This window comes from Cyrtonyx montezumae, unplaced genomic scaffold (genome assembly GCF_038088225.1).
Source record: "Cyrtonyx montezumae isolate F1298 unplaced genomic scaffold, pur_monq_1.0 scaffold_3, whole genome shotgun sequence".
NCBI lineage: Eukaryota > Metazoa > Chordata > Aves > Galliformes > Odontophoridae > Cyrtonyx > Cyrtonyx montezumae.
The window spans coordinates 112182952-112199722 of record NW_027072034.1 but is presented as its reverse complement, the minus strand read 5'-3'; positions in this window follow the sequence as shown (position 1 = coordinate 112199722).

The following is a 16771-nucleotide window of genomic DNA, read 5'->3' as shown; positions in this document are numbered from 1 at the left end:
GAGTAAATGTGAAAGGAGAAAAGGAACAGGGAGTGGTAGCACTGCCTGAAAGCGGGGAATAGCAAGGATATAAACACCAGAGAATTGCTACAGAAAATTACACCTGCAAGATGAAAGAACTTGATAAGCTATTGCTGTTTCGTCCGTTATACTTTTCAGAGCAATTCTAGTAAATAATGGTGCACTGCATCTGCCTACTCGCTTCCTGCAGAGGGCTCTATGCGCCAGGAAATCTGCAGCAGGGCCTGAACCGCCTGTTATTCATTCTGGTTATTTTTGCCTGAGCCACAGGAATGTTGAATTAATTTCAGGAGGCAGGGAGTGTATCTCAGAGTTGAAGCACGCGCACACCCTGGAGAAGGAACGTGAAGGTTTTCTTCTGCTTGCGCTTGTGAACGTCTCCTGCATTGAATCTCTCTGTCGATGATGTGATACAGAGTGAGTTTTCTGCCCGTTGCTCTGCAGCACGTGCTTGCACACACATCCACTGTTACTGTGGGTGCAATGCAGGGAGGCAAGGTCATGGCCGGAGGTGGGAGGAGAAGACAGAATCTGGTCCCTCATCCCAGAGACATCTCCAGTGTGTATAAGGGAAATACAAATAAGCACTTGGCTAGTAAAAGATGCCACAGAGCATAGTCTTTGGGTGAGGAATTTCTAATCTAGCACCTCTCAGGCTCTTGCTCTGTATGCCAAAAGCCATCAAAATGTAGCTCTTCTAAGCACAGTCTGGTCTCGGGTGACATAATCCAGGTTGAACTCTTCCTGGCGTTTACCTGGATTGTTTCTGTGCCATCAGAGTCTGTCCAAGCTCTTCCTTAGACCACCAAGGAAGGTGTGCACTGGCAGAAGCTGCCCAGAGAAGCTGTGCTGCCCCATCCCTGGAGGTTCAAGGACATGTTGGATGGGGCCCTGGGCAGCCTGGTCTGCTGAGTGGCAGCCCTACTTACAGCAGGGGGTTGGAACTAGATATCTTTCAGTTCCCCTCCAACCTAAACCGTTAGATGATTCTTGATCAAACTGACCACAAGACTGAGGTAAAGGTGAATTTTTTCTCCCCTTAGAGGCTAAGGCAGGGAGAAACACAGTAAGTTTCCAGGCACAATTAATTCCCAGACCCCTTGCTCAATCTCCTCAGTGTTATGAACACAGTGGTACCCAACGTTGCCCACCAGCAATGCAGGAACTCTCCAAGTACTATGACTGCCCTCATGCCTGCTGAATACCAATATGTTTGTACAAGGAGGGGAAAAAAATGATAAAAATTGGCCAGAATGTTCTGGCTTCATCTATAAAACTTGACAGTCCACTTGTATTAAGTGTGCTTTGGCAGCCGCGCTTGGAGCCGTCACAAACTTGTGATGGGAACAACTTGTGTAAGAGGAATGGCACCACCAGGCAATGAGTTTCTGGCTACTGTCATACAGTCCCTTTTCTGAGGGCGCTGCACAAATGCACACACACACACAGAGCCCTTCAGGTACTAAATCTGACAGACTGCTCTCTGGTAGACGCGTTCCTTTTTCTGCTCGTAGGCAGCGTATGTGGGTCACACAGACACGCATGCAGAAAACTGACACTTACTCCCTGCCAGCCCAAGGATTGCAGTGCACACCCAATAATTCATTTTCATAATAAATGTCTGTTTCCATAAAAGGGCTGGGAAGAGAATATCACCCAAGTGTACGATAGAGCACATCACTGACTGCATCTTGCCTCCTCCCCCTTCTTTCCTTCCTCCTGTCCCTGTTTATCAGCTCCTTTTTGGAAGGCTAATACATTTTAAAAAGCCTTTCTAGAAATTGTTTGCAAGTGACATAGATGGAGAAGCTGTGAGCAGAGCCAGCAGCCTCATTCTGTACTGCTAAGGAATCTAGCAAAGAGTAGAGAAAACCTCCGGGATTTGGAGGGGAAGGGCACTGTACTTGGTAAACTGCAGAATTCTGGATTCATAGCCCATCAAAAGGTAGAACGTGTCTTTTCCCAGGGGGTACTGCCCTTGGTGATGGGAGATTGTAAGTAAATGGAGTGTCTGTTTGACACTGTCCATTCCTGGTTGGCCTGAAGCTGCTCAGCTCTGTGTCATGCATCCTTTAACACAAAAGGAAATTCAAGCAACTCTTTTTTTGCCAGCTGAACAGGGGTTTTGGAGCAGGACTGCAGCCTTTCATCTCTCTGGCTCTGTGATATGCCATCTGCAGCAATGCAGAGGTTGCAGCCGAGAGAGGTTGACAGGTTTGCCAGCTCATACCATAACCCTGGAGGAAGAAAAGGCTCTTCCAAGGACCTCAGGGGGCAAGAGCCAGACTTCATACCCTCTGGGATTGGTCATTTTAATGGAAAGAAGCGCAGCCTTGCCATATCTGAGATGGTTTGAATGAAGCAGTCAGATCTGTGGGGGACCACAGGAGCTTCCATCCTGCCTCCTATCCCTTCTTGCCTTAAGGTGGAGGCTGGAGGAAGCCCAGGCAGATCAGGGTCCACACCTGACCAGACTGTCTTGAACTGTCACTGCTGTCACATATGCAGTGGCTCTGCTCTAAAGTGCCTGCGACAGGGGTGTGCAGCAGTCTCATCTCATTGTGCCATTTCCAATCCTACAACCTCCTTGAGATGAAGATGAATGTGACCTGTCCCAGGTTATCATATTCCCATGTGTAAGCCTGAGTACAGCCATCAGTTTGTGCCTGAAGGTTGATGCTGGTGGGCTAACTATGTATGGTGAGATGGAGAGGATTACAAGGAGCATGGAGGAGACTCATTGATGAATAGTGACAAGAACATGTATTTCATATCATAATACGTAATGCCTTGGGTTGGAAAGGATCTTAAAACCTCCCAGTCCCACCAACTCAGGCTGCCCAGGGCTCCATCCAACTTGGCCTTGAGCACCTCTGGGGATAGGGAATCCACAACTTCTCTGGGGAGCCTATGCCAGTGCCACACTGCCTCTGAATAAATAATTTCCTCCTCAAATATAACCTAAATCTCCCCTCGTTTAGTTCAAAGCCATTCCCTCTCATCCTTTCATTATCAGGCCATGTAAAAAGCCAGTGTCCCTCCTGTATATAAGCTCCCTTCAAGTACTGGAAGGCTGAATGAGGTCTCCCCAGACCCTTCTCTATACTGAACAAGTCCAAATTCCTCAGCCTTTCCTCATAGGAGAGGTGTTCCACCCCTCTGATCCTCTCTGTGACCCTCCTCTGGACCTTCTCCAAGAGCTCCACATCCCCCTCCTGTGTTGCGGGGCCCAGCCCTGGGCACAGTACTCCATTTGAGAGCTCAGAAGGGCACAGCAGAGAGGGACAATCCCCTCCCCCTCCCTGCTGGCCACCCCTATTGATGCAGACTAGGATACAGTTGGCATTCTGGACCATCAGTGCACACAACTCTGGAGCAGGGATGACACAAATGTTAATACCAAGTAATATATCTCATCTGTGCAGAACATGTGCAGGGAGAGGAGCATATGCCCTGCTTGCACAGCATGTCTTTACTCCTTATCTTGCTGGAAAAATTGTGTCCAAACACAGGTCCTATTCTGCATGCTCACGGTCATACATACCCAAGCACACCTGTGCAAGAACATGAAACATGGACAGAACCTGGGAAAGGACTCTTGTGTTAAGAGACATTGCAAGGTGTGGGTTTTAACAGCCCCTTTTCCTTCTGAGGTACTAGGCTGACCCTAAGGTACCTACATGGAAGAAATGTTTTCTTGTGCTCCTTTAACCATGATGAGTGGAAGCAAGGTTCCTGGGGATGGCTGAAGAGGTGGTGATTTGTGTAATTAATGTCTAATCAGTTCTATGAATATTTATTGCTCATCAGCAAGCTCCTGAATGACAGTGAAGCCCCATCTGACCGGAATCACATTCACAGCTAAACCAGAGACTCCTGTGGGGTTCACAGATGTGAAAGTGTATAACCATCCCATTGCTCGTGGGAGACATAGAAACCACTAGAAAATTTTACTCCAATCTTTTTTGGAGGAGAAAAAAATTGACTTTTAAAATTCATCTGGCTGGGAAGAGACGCCTTGAAATACTCTGATATATTAAGAAACTTAACTCATGACTGAGTTTGAGTTTGTTCTTTGTGTGCGTGCGTGTGCGCTAATTTATTTTCCATTGCAACGTGGGAGAGAAAATAAAAGGGAGAGAAATATCAATTCCTGCACCTGTTTGAAAAGTTACCTAACAGTCAGGAGCTTCTTGAAGCTTGTCATCGACCTTCCCCCAACATGGAATGAAGTCTGCAGAAAGATACTGTTTTGCTTCAAGAAATACTGTATTTGGGGCTTCCTGCCATCATCAGAATTTTGATGTTCACCTAGGAGTTGAGCTTTATGATCCCTAAGAGTCCCTCCCAGCTTAAGTTATTCTGTGATTCTACAACATTTGTGCTCTTTTTCAGAATCTCATATTTTCTTCCTGCACTGATCCTTCCATCACACTCCTGTCTCTGGCTTCTCCTTCCTATGGTGTCTCCTTCAGCTTGATCCTCTCCATAAGTGTTCCACTACCATCCCAACTCTAGCAAATCCCAGGGAGGTGGTGGGGTCACCGTCCCTGGAGGTGCTCCAGAATCGTGTGGATGTGGCACTGAGGACACGGTCAGTGGGCACGGTGGGGATGGGCTGACGGTTGAACCAGGTGATCTTAGAGGTCCTTTCCAACCTTAATGACTGTGCGGTTGATCAATTATGAATCTGCTTCTTTCCTTCTTTCCCTGACCACCAATGCTGCTTCTTCTACTCTCCCAGCACTTCAGCCAGACTCTGCTTTGGGAGCTCCAAGCCTGCCTTGGCAGAGCTCTAGGGAACCCCCCTATTAACCGTGCACAGGGACTTTCTAAACATGAGCCAAACTCCTCAACTCACCTGCAGCTTGGGTTTGTGCTGAAGGCTCTGCCAAAAGCCTGTTATTACCTAAATGAAAAAGATACACAGCCCTCCTGGAGAAGGAAGAAACACAGATAACAGTGATTTGTCTGCTGCCTGCTGCCTTATGACTGGAAAAAAACACACCCAAAATTCCAGCAGGGCTTCCAGTACCAGCTCTCGGTGGAGGGAGAGGACAGTGAGGGCTACATTTGCATTTTCTGCATGGACAAGATCCTGTGATTTCAGTGGAGGGATGGGAGAAGATCCTCCAAATTTGCACCACAGCTATCCCCTTCCTCTCATGCTTGAGCCTATACAAGACTGGGATATACAACATGGGAGCCAGTAATAGACTCAGAATAAACAGCAAGGTATCAGGGGAGGGCAGAAGAGAGGGCTGGCAAGCCCAAAGCCATTATCATAGTGTGAAAGGGCTCTGTTCTGCAAGTGTCTGGCAATTGTTTTCCTTGCTGCAGCCCTGTGCTGTGGAGCTGTGATTTCAATACCCAGGAGTTAATGTGCTGCTTGGCCTCCTCTCCACAGGGCATTCAACAGGGAACCGTGCTTTGCACACAGAGAGGGGAGAGGAGGTAATATGAAGGGATGGGGGTGCCGGCTGCTCAGGGCCATGAAGCCTCAGAAATTCCCAGAAATTCCAGCTGACTCTACACCCTGGTCACACAAAGATTCACTTCTCAGTGATTGATGTCCATACAGTGACATCTTTACCCTGCTGCAGTGAAAACTGATGTTACGGTGGGCAACACAGGTACACACACACATTTATTTTCCAGCATGGTACCTTCTTATGCCCATTTACCATCTCACCACATCTCTGTGCCAAGCTAGACTTAAATATCCCCAGGTTAGCCAAATGTAAAACTGCATTATAAAAAAAACCCACAATGTTTTGTTTGAATATCCAGGGGATCTTTGTTTGGTTATATTTTGAGGCTATTTTCTCTCTCTGGAGAAGAGAAGGAACCTCGCTTCCCTCCTTCCTTTTTTGTATTTGACACGAGAATTTAAATTGTCATTTGATTCCCCCAACTCCAGGTGCTGAGGCTTTAAGGAAAATGTTAAATATCATGATGTTTAGGACAAAGCAGTGAGACTTGCATCATTTCCATGCAGTTCTTTCATCAGATAACTCAACTCCTGCTGTAAAGTGTGTTCTTAGACTCCTTTCTTCTCCCAAATGCTTACCCTCCTCTGTTCCCCAGCCCCTGATCAAAACACCTCTGCACCACATGCAGCTCTGCTCAGTCCTTTGTAATCACACACAGAAGAATCCTTTTATTCTTTATTTCTTCTAACTTTTATTTTAGAAAATGCCCACGTTTGACGTATGGCTCCACAGGGCAAGATACAACGTTACTTCCCAGTTTTGCCACAGACTTCTCCACAATTCTTTCTTACAGACTCACCTGTAATACCTCCTCATATCCCTTTCACAAATTCAGCAATATATCATTTTTTTCCTTAGGAAAATCAAAAACTTAGAATGTGTCAGAAAGTGTTTGGTACGCTGCAAGAAGATCCTTAAAATCATCCATTCTGGTGGGGTAACCCTTAGCAAACGCATGGGGCTTTGCAGTGGGAGTGAAAGAAGAGGGAAGCCTCTGTCCTGCAGTCAGGTTTGGAGTTGTTGCATAATTCCTCCCCCCTCTTGAGAGCTGCTTCTGTGAGCTGGGGATTGCTAAGAGATTGAAAACCTGTTGGTGTGAATTTCAGAGATGCCTGGCAGGGGCAGCTGGAGCAATGAAGGGTTCAGTGTATTAAACTTGCTGTAGTAAAGCCATAATAGGATTTTGCATGCTGCTGCGATCAGAATGCTCAAACCAGCTCAGCATCTCGCTTCATCAGACGTGCTTCCAGTACATCCTTCTAGCTCTATCACTCTCTTCCTACCTGTAGTGCTTGTCCCAGTCCTACGGCTTTAAAAGAATGCCTTCTGTACAGCAGGAAGGGGGGAGGGCTTTCCTCCTTTTACTCTGCTCCTTTTAGGAATGTGATGAGCATCATATATAGGTGGAGATATGTCAGTGGTGAAGGGGAAAGGGCAGAAGTGCTCCCTAGGAAAAGAGGAGCAAGAAAGTGAGTTTCTGAGAAGCTGGATCAGAAGTACGTGGACAAAAAGGCTTGGGAAGAGACAAGTCAAATGACAAGAGGAAGGAAAAGTGGGAGGAGGGATGCTCCAGGGAAAGATCCATTAATGACTTGGTGGAAGGAAACCTTCAGAATAAAGAGGGTGTGGATTATTGAATCCAATTGTCAGCCCATCCCCACCATGCTCACGAACTATGTCCCTCAGTGCCACATCCACATGGTTTGGGATGGTCACCTCCAGGGATGGTGAATCCACCACCTCCCTGAGCAGCCTGTGCCAGTCCAGAACCACTCCTTTGGAGAATAAATTCTTCCTAATATCAAACTTGAATCTACCCTGGTGAGAATTGAGGCCATCCTATCACTGTTACCTGGGAGAAGAGGCCAACCCCCAGCTCACCACAAACTCTTTTCAGGTCACTGTAGAGAATGATGAGGTCTCCCCTGAGCTCCTCTTCTCCAGACTGAACAATCTCAGTTCCCTCAGCTGCTCCTCCCCATCAAACTTGTGCTGCAGACCCTTCACAGGTTTGTTGTTCTTCTCTGGACACACTCCAGGGTCTCCATTACTTTTTTTGAGTAAGGGGTCCAAAATGGAGTCAGCAGGACTGTGAGAAGGCAGGCACTGGGTCAGAGCTGGGTTTGCAGTCTGTGGTCAGGATAGCCATGAGACTGCCCATGCGCCACAGAAGAGCATGCAACTAATCTGCCTCTAGGAGGGATGTAAGGAGCAGCCAACCTCTCCTTTTTCTGCTATGAATGAAGGTGTAAGAGGACCCCCATACCCAAGACACTCCCTGTCTAACAGCATGTTCAGCAAGAGCTTCCTACAGGTTTTCAGCCACCACTGCTATGTCATCCTGCCCTAACCCTCCTCCACCTTCCCATGTCAGTCTGGGCTGCAATCTCAGATACCTTCTTAATCATGAGCACAGTTTTAATTTGAATCACTGCCTGGAGAACCTGACTCCTATCTATGTGTACTTTCTATTTCTCCGTTTCATTTCCACCCTGTCAAGGTTTGGCCACTTCTTACCTCTTTCCAAGGCTCTTCAGTGGGATTTTACCCTTCCAATACTTAATGGGAGCTTATAAGCAGGACAGGGACTAACTTTATACATGGTCTCATTATGATAGGTCAAGGGGGAATGGCTAAATGAGGGGAGATTTAGATTAGATGTTCAGAGGAAATTCTTAGCTCAGAGAGTGACGAGCAGCTGGCACAGGCTGCCCAGAGAAGCTGTGGGTGCCCCATCCCTGGAGGTGTTCCAGGACAGGTAGGATGGGGCCCTGGGCAGCCTGAGCTGGTGGATGGCTGCCCTGCCCATGGCAGAGGTTGGGGCTGGGTGGGCTTTGAGGTCCATACCAACCCGAGCCATTCTGTTATTCTATGACTGTGGTTGACTGTCCCCCAGCAAGCATTGCTTCTCCTCACCACCATAAGGAAGAGGGCAGGAAGAGTAGAGAGGAAAGGGACTATTCAGGTGCCACTGGGGAACCACTCTGCAATACTGGCTTGGGTAATCTGCCATCAAGATGCATGCCTCAAAAGCCCACATAACCTCACCCTAACACAGAGTCAGAGGTAGTCTCTCGACTTCTCCAGCACTCTCAACCCAAAACATAAGCCTGAGTGGAAGGGGGAGAGGTGTGGGACTATTTGCTAGTGTGGTCCTTTCCAACCTTATGAACTTATGAACTTATGAACTTATTAGTAATTTGGAGCTTAATTTACACTGGTAAATTCTGACTCAGTGGGCATTTGCACACGGAAGATGGGAGGCATTTCTGTGCTTACTTCTTTCTCCTTTGTGGCCTAGAGAAAGCCAGGAGTATACTTGAAGGTTTGCTCTTCAGCTGTGAGTGAGTTTGAAAGGGAAACCACACTGCTTGGGTCACTGACAACTTGTGTGGCCAGAGCCCCAGGGGCGGTACTCCCTAGCTGGCTGAGTAATAAGAGCATCCATCTCCAGTGCTGGTAGTGTGGCACTCAGCCACTTGGCAAAAAGATGGATCAAATCATAACACAGCCAAGAAAAGCCTGGGAGGGAGACAGAGTCCAGCTCTGTCGGGCCAGGCTGTGGCTGCTTGAAGGAAAACCTTAGCTGGGTTTTAATTTGGAATTCTAAAGTGTAAGGTCTGGGTATGGATAGATGGTGGTGGATTCCAGTCACTACGAGAGAGTTAGGTTCCCATAGCTACTCTCCTTCATTAACCAACTTCCTGTCACCCAAACCAGACACCATTGCTGTGCCAAAAAGGTCCCTCCACAGGTGTAAGGAAAGGGTAGGGCAGACTGAAGGGCATGGACATAAGTTGCAAAGGGCGTGTTGTTTCACCTCTCCCTATAAGCACATTTCTTTCCCATTTTGTTTCTGGTACCTCATGTACTGTGGTCTCCCATCTGCCCAGTGATTAGAGGCAGATCTGTCTCTTTCTTCCACCAGCTTTTCACCTGTGTGGCTGAGCAGCAAAGTGGTAAGTCAAACCTGACTGAGTATGGCCTTCCACCATCAGGACAAGCTGGAAAGACCCAAGCCACAGTGTTCCTGTCAGCAACCATCCATTTCTGCCATATCTCTACTTCACTCCATAGGACATGGAGTGGTAGCTCCATACCCAAGCTTTCCCTCTTTCCCTCTCAAGGGAAAGGCAATGGGAGAGCAGGTTTGCGTGGATGATGGTGAATGTCTTCTCAGCTAGAAACAGGCATGCAGTTAGCAAACAGCACAGCACAGGATTATCATGGTGAGGTGCAGAATCATGGGAATATAACCCCCTGGCAAGAGGGAGGCGCAGCCCCATACTCAGCATGTACAATCTGCAGGCCCTAATTTCTCTCTGCTTTGGGCTCTTTGCGCCAGGATGAGATGCATCAGGAGAGGTACCATTTTGCTAAATCTTGAAGCTGACACATTTAATAACCATTAGCATTGCTACCCTGCCAGAGAGCATTAGTTGGACTGCTTCCTTCCTGATCCCTAGCCTCAGTCCCTACTGTCCCTTCTCGTCTCCCCAGCCCAGCCTGGATCCTGTTTCCAATACCAATGTTATCAGTTACTTCAGGTTTTCTTCAACTCCCCCTTCAAAAAACCTGTCATTGACGTCTTTCACTAGCTCCTTCCCAAGGATTTCTGTCTGTTGAAGAAAGCATTTCTCTACACCAAGCACACAAACCCACATCCAGATACGTATCTAGCAAAGGATAAATGGGAAGTCTTACTTTGTTCTGCCTCCAGGAAACATATAAGAAGTAGAGATAGTAAAGGATAAAGTTAGAAACACAGATTCTGGTATTCTCTCTTGGATGCAAGGGGTCAGTGGAGTCTGCTGCCAAGATCTGATTTTGTGACACAGTGCAAATTTCTTATCAAAGCCATTCCTGCCATCCCTCCTCCAGCTTGGGCTACTGAGCAATCCAAAAACAAGATGGTTGCTTCTTCTCTTCAAGGGGTGAACAGAGGTGAGAAGTGCAGGTAGGGTTTGCTCTGGAAGTCTGTGATGATGTCAGAAAATAGATGTTGGTCAAGCTGTCATGGACTCACTGTGCTCGTTACCGAACCCAAGTGGCCTGAAAGAGCTTATGCTCAGATGGTTAAATTCTCCTCCCATCTACTAGAACAGATGGGCCTTATAAATGATCCTTGGCATTCATGCCTCAAACCAGGCATGAACGTCATCCAGAAGATTGTTGATTTGCACAGTCCACAGCCACGAGTGAGAATGGGCTAATAGTTGTGGTGCAGAAAGTCTGAGAATGATGCTCAGAGTGTCCCAGGTATGCTCAGTTACAGATGTATGGCTCTGTCCATGGGCTTTCAGGATCTTCTTGGAATTGCAGAGTTTGGGGGAAAAGGGAAGGGAAGAGATATCCCTCCCAAACTCCCCAAACAAGCAAAAAATATCACTGGGGAGATGATTTTATGTCACTCAAGGGAGTGATCTGGGGAACAGTGCATGTTTTGTCTGGGGTGATGATGCCAAATATCAGTGACAGAAGGAAAATTATGTCTGGATTTCGTCTTGGTGGCTATGAGTACCTATGTACATGCACACATAAGAAATTGCGAAGGCTGGGAGTTGAAATGCTGCAGACTGGTGTGCCTTTGCTCCCAGCATTTTTTTTTATTTTTTATTTTTCTTTTTATCTGTCTCCCAGTTTTTGTATCAGAATCCATATTCTTTTCCCCTATCACCTGCAGAGCTTCAGAGAAAAGAAAAATGTTTGGGTATGTAGAAGGAGAGTATCTGCTCCCTTAATGGTATCTGCTCCAGGACCTTTTTCTGAGGCAATAGGGGATAATAAGAAAGGGAGGCAGTGATGCAACCCAAGTCTGGTCAGTCACACTAATTGGTGAGGGCATTTGAGAATGAGGGAGTGTTTATTCCCACAGGGTTTGATAACAGAAGGAGGATTAGGTGGGAGTACAATATTGTGTATTTATATATGCCTGTGTTTCTCAAATATAAATACCCACCTGTTTGCAGTAAACCAAGTATAGACACGTTTCTGATCCCCCAGAAATACTGACAGATTTATCTCCTTATTTACAGTCTCATTTTCAGATGATATTATTCTCACTGGACAGGTAAGAGTGGCAAATATATATTTACTGTGGCTGGAAAGAGGTGCATGCTAATTCTCAGGGAGCTTTTTGCTCCATGAAAAAAAAAAAAAAAAGAAAAGATGATTCAGGAGCTGAAGATGACTCAAGCATGGGCAGAGCAGCAACCTCACAGTCTGAGGTGCAATACAGTATTACACGAGCTGTGCTCGTGACGGCAGTAAGACCCATTAACAATCTCAGTTAAATAAAAGTGGTGAATCAGTTCTAGGATCCACACGGGTATGCTTGAATGACCCCTGTCTGAAACATGCTTCGGAGATTGTTCAAGAGTCTGGAGCTATGCTAGAAATTGGGGGAAAAAACTGCTTGGGTTATTTAGAAGGTGGGGAGACACTCCCTGCTGGGTCCAATAGCAATAGGATACAGTAAGGAAAGCGTTACTTGAAGTGGCATAAAGGGAAAAGTAAGTTTCCTCCCTGCAAAGTGATATTATCACACTCTCCCTATGCTGAGCAAAGGTAGGAGAAAGAAGCTGAAAGGAAGAACAGAAATCAACAAGTGTTAATGAAAAAAGTATGCCAAGAGCAGTGAAACAGCACTGCTGTGGAAAAGGGAAGAATTGACTGAAAGCTTGAATTATAAACATCAGGATTCATAATAGTACATAAACAGAAAAAGTCCTTTAAGAAGGTGTTACTGTGTAAGTACATATCCAAAGGAAGTGTAAGAAAAGTCATTATCTCACAAAGACATCCCAATTGCGCACACACAGCGCTTTGATAGGCCCATTACAAAACCAATTCAATGGCACATCCAGCTTCTCTCCTGCGATCAAAAATAAAGTGACTTCAGAAAATGGGCTGAGAAAAAGAACACCTACTGTGAGCAAGACCACAGAAGTGCTCTTAGCACAGATCTCTTGGCTGCCCTCGCTTCGCTTTGGACACTCAGTGTCAGCCCTGCAACAACACCTCTTGCCTGTGTCTTTTCTGAAACCTTAACTCTATTTCTAATTCAGTTTTGAGATTGAAGTTTTGTCTGTGGGGTGAGAGATGTCTGGTTACAAAAATGTGGAGAGCGTAAGCAGATGACACAAGGATGGAGTAGGCGGGAAGTGTGATTATACTGGATGAGTTTAGGTGGTTCACAGTGAAGTCAGGAGAAAATATGCAAGGTGGGATCTAGGCCTTTATCCAAGAAAAATGCAGAACAACAATACACACCAGCCTGCAGGACCTTCCCCCTCCCCCTCCCCCCCTCCGTGTTTTATTAACACAGAGACAAGGAATGCATGACTGAATTATTCAGCACCAGTTTAGTAACATATCCCTTTAATCATCAGGGAAGATTAGACACCTAGGTCACCTCTACGCTGACCAGCGAACTCCAGATACTGCAAGTCCTGGCAACCCATGGTTGATTTGCCTTGGATTTGAAGCAAACGTTGTCAGAACTTAAACCTTAAAAGGTGAATGGCAGGCCTCCTTACAGTATCTTTTCTTTACCAAGCCATCCTGTCTATTCCTGCTTCTTTAAACCCATTGAAGGGATGAATATTATTTTCTAATGACTGAAAGACAGCAGATAAGAGGCAGGTCTTCAGATTAAGAATCCAAGACTTGATTGCAGTTCTTATCACACTTTTTTCCATTTTTCCCCTCTTCTACCCACCAGAAAATAAATTGCTTCAATAAATTATGTCTTTAATCTGCATAGGGGACCAGCAGCCTGGGCTCTCATTTTAATACGTTCTATATCAAGATAATCAACACTTTCTTTTCACTGTGTGGAGCAAACTAATAGATTTTAAACAATTCTATTATTTGATGATTTCTCCTGTTATTAATACAAATTGTCTCTACTCGCTTTCAATTAGAGCATTTTTATTTTCTAATAAATCCCTCACAGTTTCTCTCAAACACCTCCTAGACATGGGGAGATTACACACCTTCCATTTAAACCAAGTACATATCACACACGCTGCCTTACCTCCCTCCGTTTCACATGACTTTCCTTCTTCTGGATTCTTCCTCTTTTACTTCTCCTTCCTCTCTCTTTCTCAGCAGAACCCACTTATTTTCTTCCCCCACTGCTTTCTCCGAGATCTATTTCTATGTGGCCACCTCAGGTGGTGAAGTCAATACGACTCCCCCTTAACAGTATTGATTTGTGCAGACTCCTATTATTCTGCCTACATTCCCAAGAGTGACACAGCTCACATCTACCGCAAATGCCCTCTCCAGGGCCTCCTTCTGTGGTCCTGACACATGTAAAGGAGGAAATTCTGCTAACCTTCTAGTGAGAGCGTCCTATCATGTGCTCTGTTTGCAACACAGGCTGTCCAGGGTGAGGTCTGGTTGGGTATCAAGAAAAGGTTCTTCACCAGAGGGTGGTTGGGCATGGAATAGGCTCCTCAAGGCAGTGCTCACAGCACTGGGCCTTCTGGAGTTTAAGGGGCATCTAGACAACTTTCTCAGACATATGGTCTGATTTTTGGGTTGTCCTTTGTGGAGCCAGGAGCTGGACTCAATGGTCCTTATGGCTCCCTTCCAACTCAGGGTATCCTGTGATTCTGTGTTTGTGATAAAACTGTCCAAAGATATCCCCACACTGAAAGCTGAACTCACGTGGTCATTCATAGCTAGGGGAGTATTTACTACTAGGACAACTGTAAAAAGGAGTGGTAGGATTTCCTGCTGCAGCTGTTAGCCTGGCTGCTTTTGATGATGTCCAAGTGCATGTTGTCCTGCATGGCCAACAATTGCATTTTGTCCCCTTGGCCAAACACCTTGGCTTGAAAGTTTTCACTCACCTTCTTGGGTCTCTGGTCACTGAGGATCACTGAGACAAATGATTGCCCAGACTTGAGCAGTGTTATATCACTAGACATTACACGTATTCATTTGTTTTTATTTTTCTCCAGCAGCACTAAAGGAACCCTACTGAAATTAAACAGGGAGAAACTGAGTGCAGGTAGTCATACTCCATCTATGAACTTAGGCTTCTGAGAGTGGTGGATGGAGAGGCAGCATTGCTGCTTTTATTCTAAAGATAAAGGAGAGTGGTGCAATATGCTCCACAAGTCTACGGCAGAGCAAAGATCTCCCAAATCCCACAGGGCTATCATGCTAGCTAGGAGTGGTCTAGGGTCCCCTTCCCAAATCTCAGTCCTTTCCATTATTTAACTCTGACATAGCACTGCTCAGCTTTCAAGAGGCACCACTGAATGTGATCCAGCAGCTGAGCAGTGCTGAGATGCCGGGTGTGGGTAAGGAGCACTATGCATACCCAATACACCAGCAGTTCTCCCTCAGTGCAGTACCTCAGTGCTCTGAGCTCTGAGAGGTAGGCCAGGGTAAGCTGACAGCTGCTTTAGCTGTCTTGCCTCGCAAGGAACAAGGAAGGACGAAATCAGGACAGGAAAGGTATGGAAACAGATCACAAACTGGTTTGGGGAAATCATAGAATCACGGAATAGTTAAGGCAGGAAAAATCCGCTAAGATCACCTGATCCAACCACCAGCCCAACCCCACTGTGCCCACTGACCACGTCCTCAGTGCCACATCCTCATTGTTCTAGAACTCCTCCAGGGACAGTGACTCCACCACCTTCCTGGCCAGCCTGTGCCACTGCAGCACTATGCTTTCAGAGAAGATTTTCCTAATATTTAACCTGAAAATAAATATGCAGAGATGATTAACTTTCACCATCCTTCATCATTACAGCACAGTTAAGGCTGTAGAGGCTGCTCAACTGAATATGAAGAGGATGAGACTGCTTTGTTCACATCACTCACAGCATGTGCCATGCATCACCCCCTCCCACAAGCTCACAACTCCACCTTGCCCCTCGCAGCCCAGAGGGTGGAATGTGTGTGATATCCACCCACATACTTTCTCCACCAGTGTTTCAACAGTGCCACTCCTTGACATGAACAAACATCCACCTCTGCCCCCACCTGCAGGCAGCTTTGCGATGCACTGACCAGCCCTGCAGCTGCAGAGATGTGGCCCTTTGTATTTATATAACCTTGTGCCTGCAATCCTAGCTCCCAGGATGCACACACCACCCTTTCCAGCCACACAGAAAAGCACAGCCCCCCCAGATGCACCCTCCCCGACTTGCCCTCTGGCACTTCTGTTTGCATACACTGCCATAGCCAACTTTCCTCCTCCCCTCCCGAGCAAATTTGCTGAAAACAACTGACTTCCCCGACACATATACATCCTCCCCTCCGCCCCAAGACTCTCTCTTGCCACGCCAGCTAGCGCCAGCCACCCACACACAAACACAGGCAGGCAGACACAGAGTGATGGCAGAGCCCTCCGTGAGCTGCTGGAGCAGAACAGATGGCTTAGCAACCAAAAAAACAGTCACTCGCTCCACAAGTTTCCTTCTCGATGTTCTGTTTGTTTTCAGAACACGTTTATTGCCAGAATAAAATCCAGGCAAGGCGAGCTGATATCAACAGCCCAGCCTCGATCCTATGAGGTGTGAAGTCCCACCTGCTTCTTGCACCCTTTTTTTTTCAAAAATCCCAAATAATTCTTCATGAGGCATCCCCTTCTGCCCCCATAAATCCCTCTCCTTTGGAGTACATATTAACTCTATGGTCTCTGGGAGACTATACCCCACACCTTGCCTCTTTCTTTTCCCCGGAGGGCAAACATTCTCTACACTTTGCAGTGGTGACTTCAGGTCTGTATCTGACCCATAGGAGCACACTGTCTCCTCTTTGATGTTGTAGATACCTGCCTGGAAAGCATTTGCTAAAGATCCGAGGAAGCTCCGTGGTGCATCTGGCAGCAACTGCCAGATCTGCAGCCATGGACACAGTACCCATCATGTGTCATGTGCTGTTAAAGGGCTGGGGAACTGAGGATAAGTTGCAGCTTCTTACCATAGAATGGTAGAATTATTTGAGTCAGAAGGGACCCTTAAAGGCCATCTGGTCCAAATCCTTTGCAATGAACAGGGATGCCTACAGCTCGATCAGGTGCTCAGAACCCCTCCAGCCTGACCTTGGGTGTCTCCAGGGGTGGAGCATCTACCACATCTCAGGGCAACCTGTTACAGTGCCTTACTGCCCTTGTTGTAAAAGTCTTCTCCTTCATACCAAATCTAGATCTCCCCTCTTTTATTTTGAAGCCATTTCCCCTTGTCCTCTCCCAACAGATCCCGATAAAGTCTGTCCCCTTCTTTCTTACA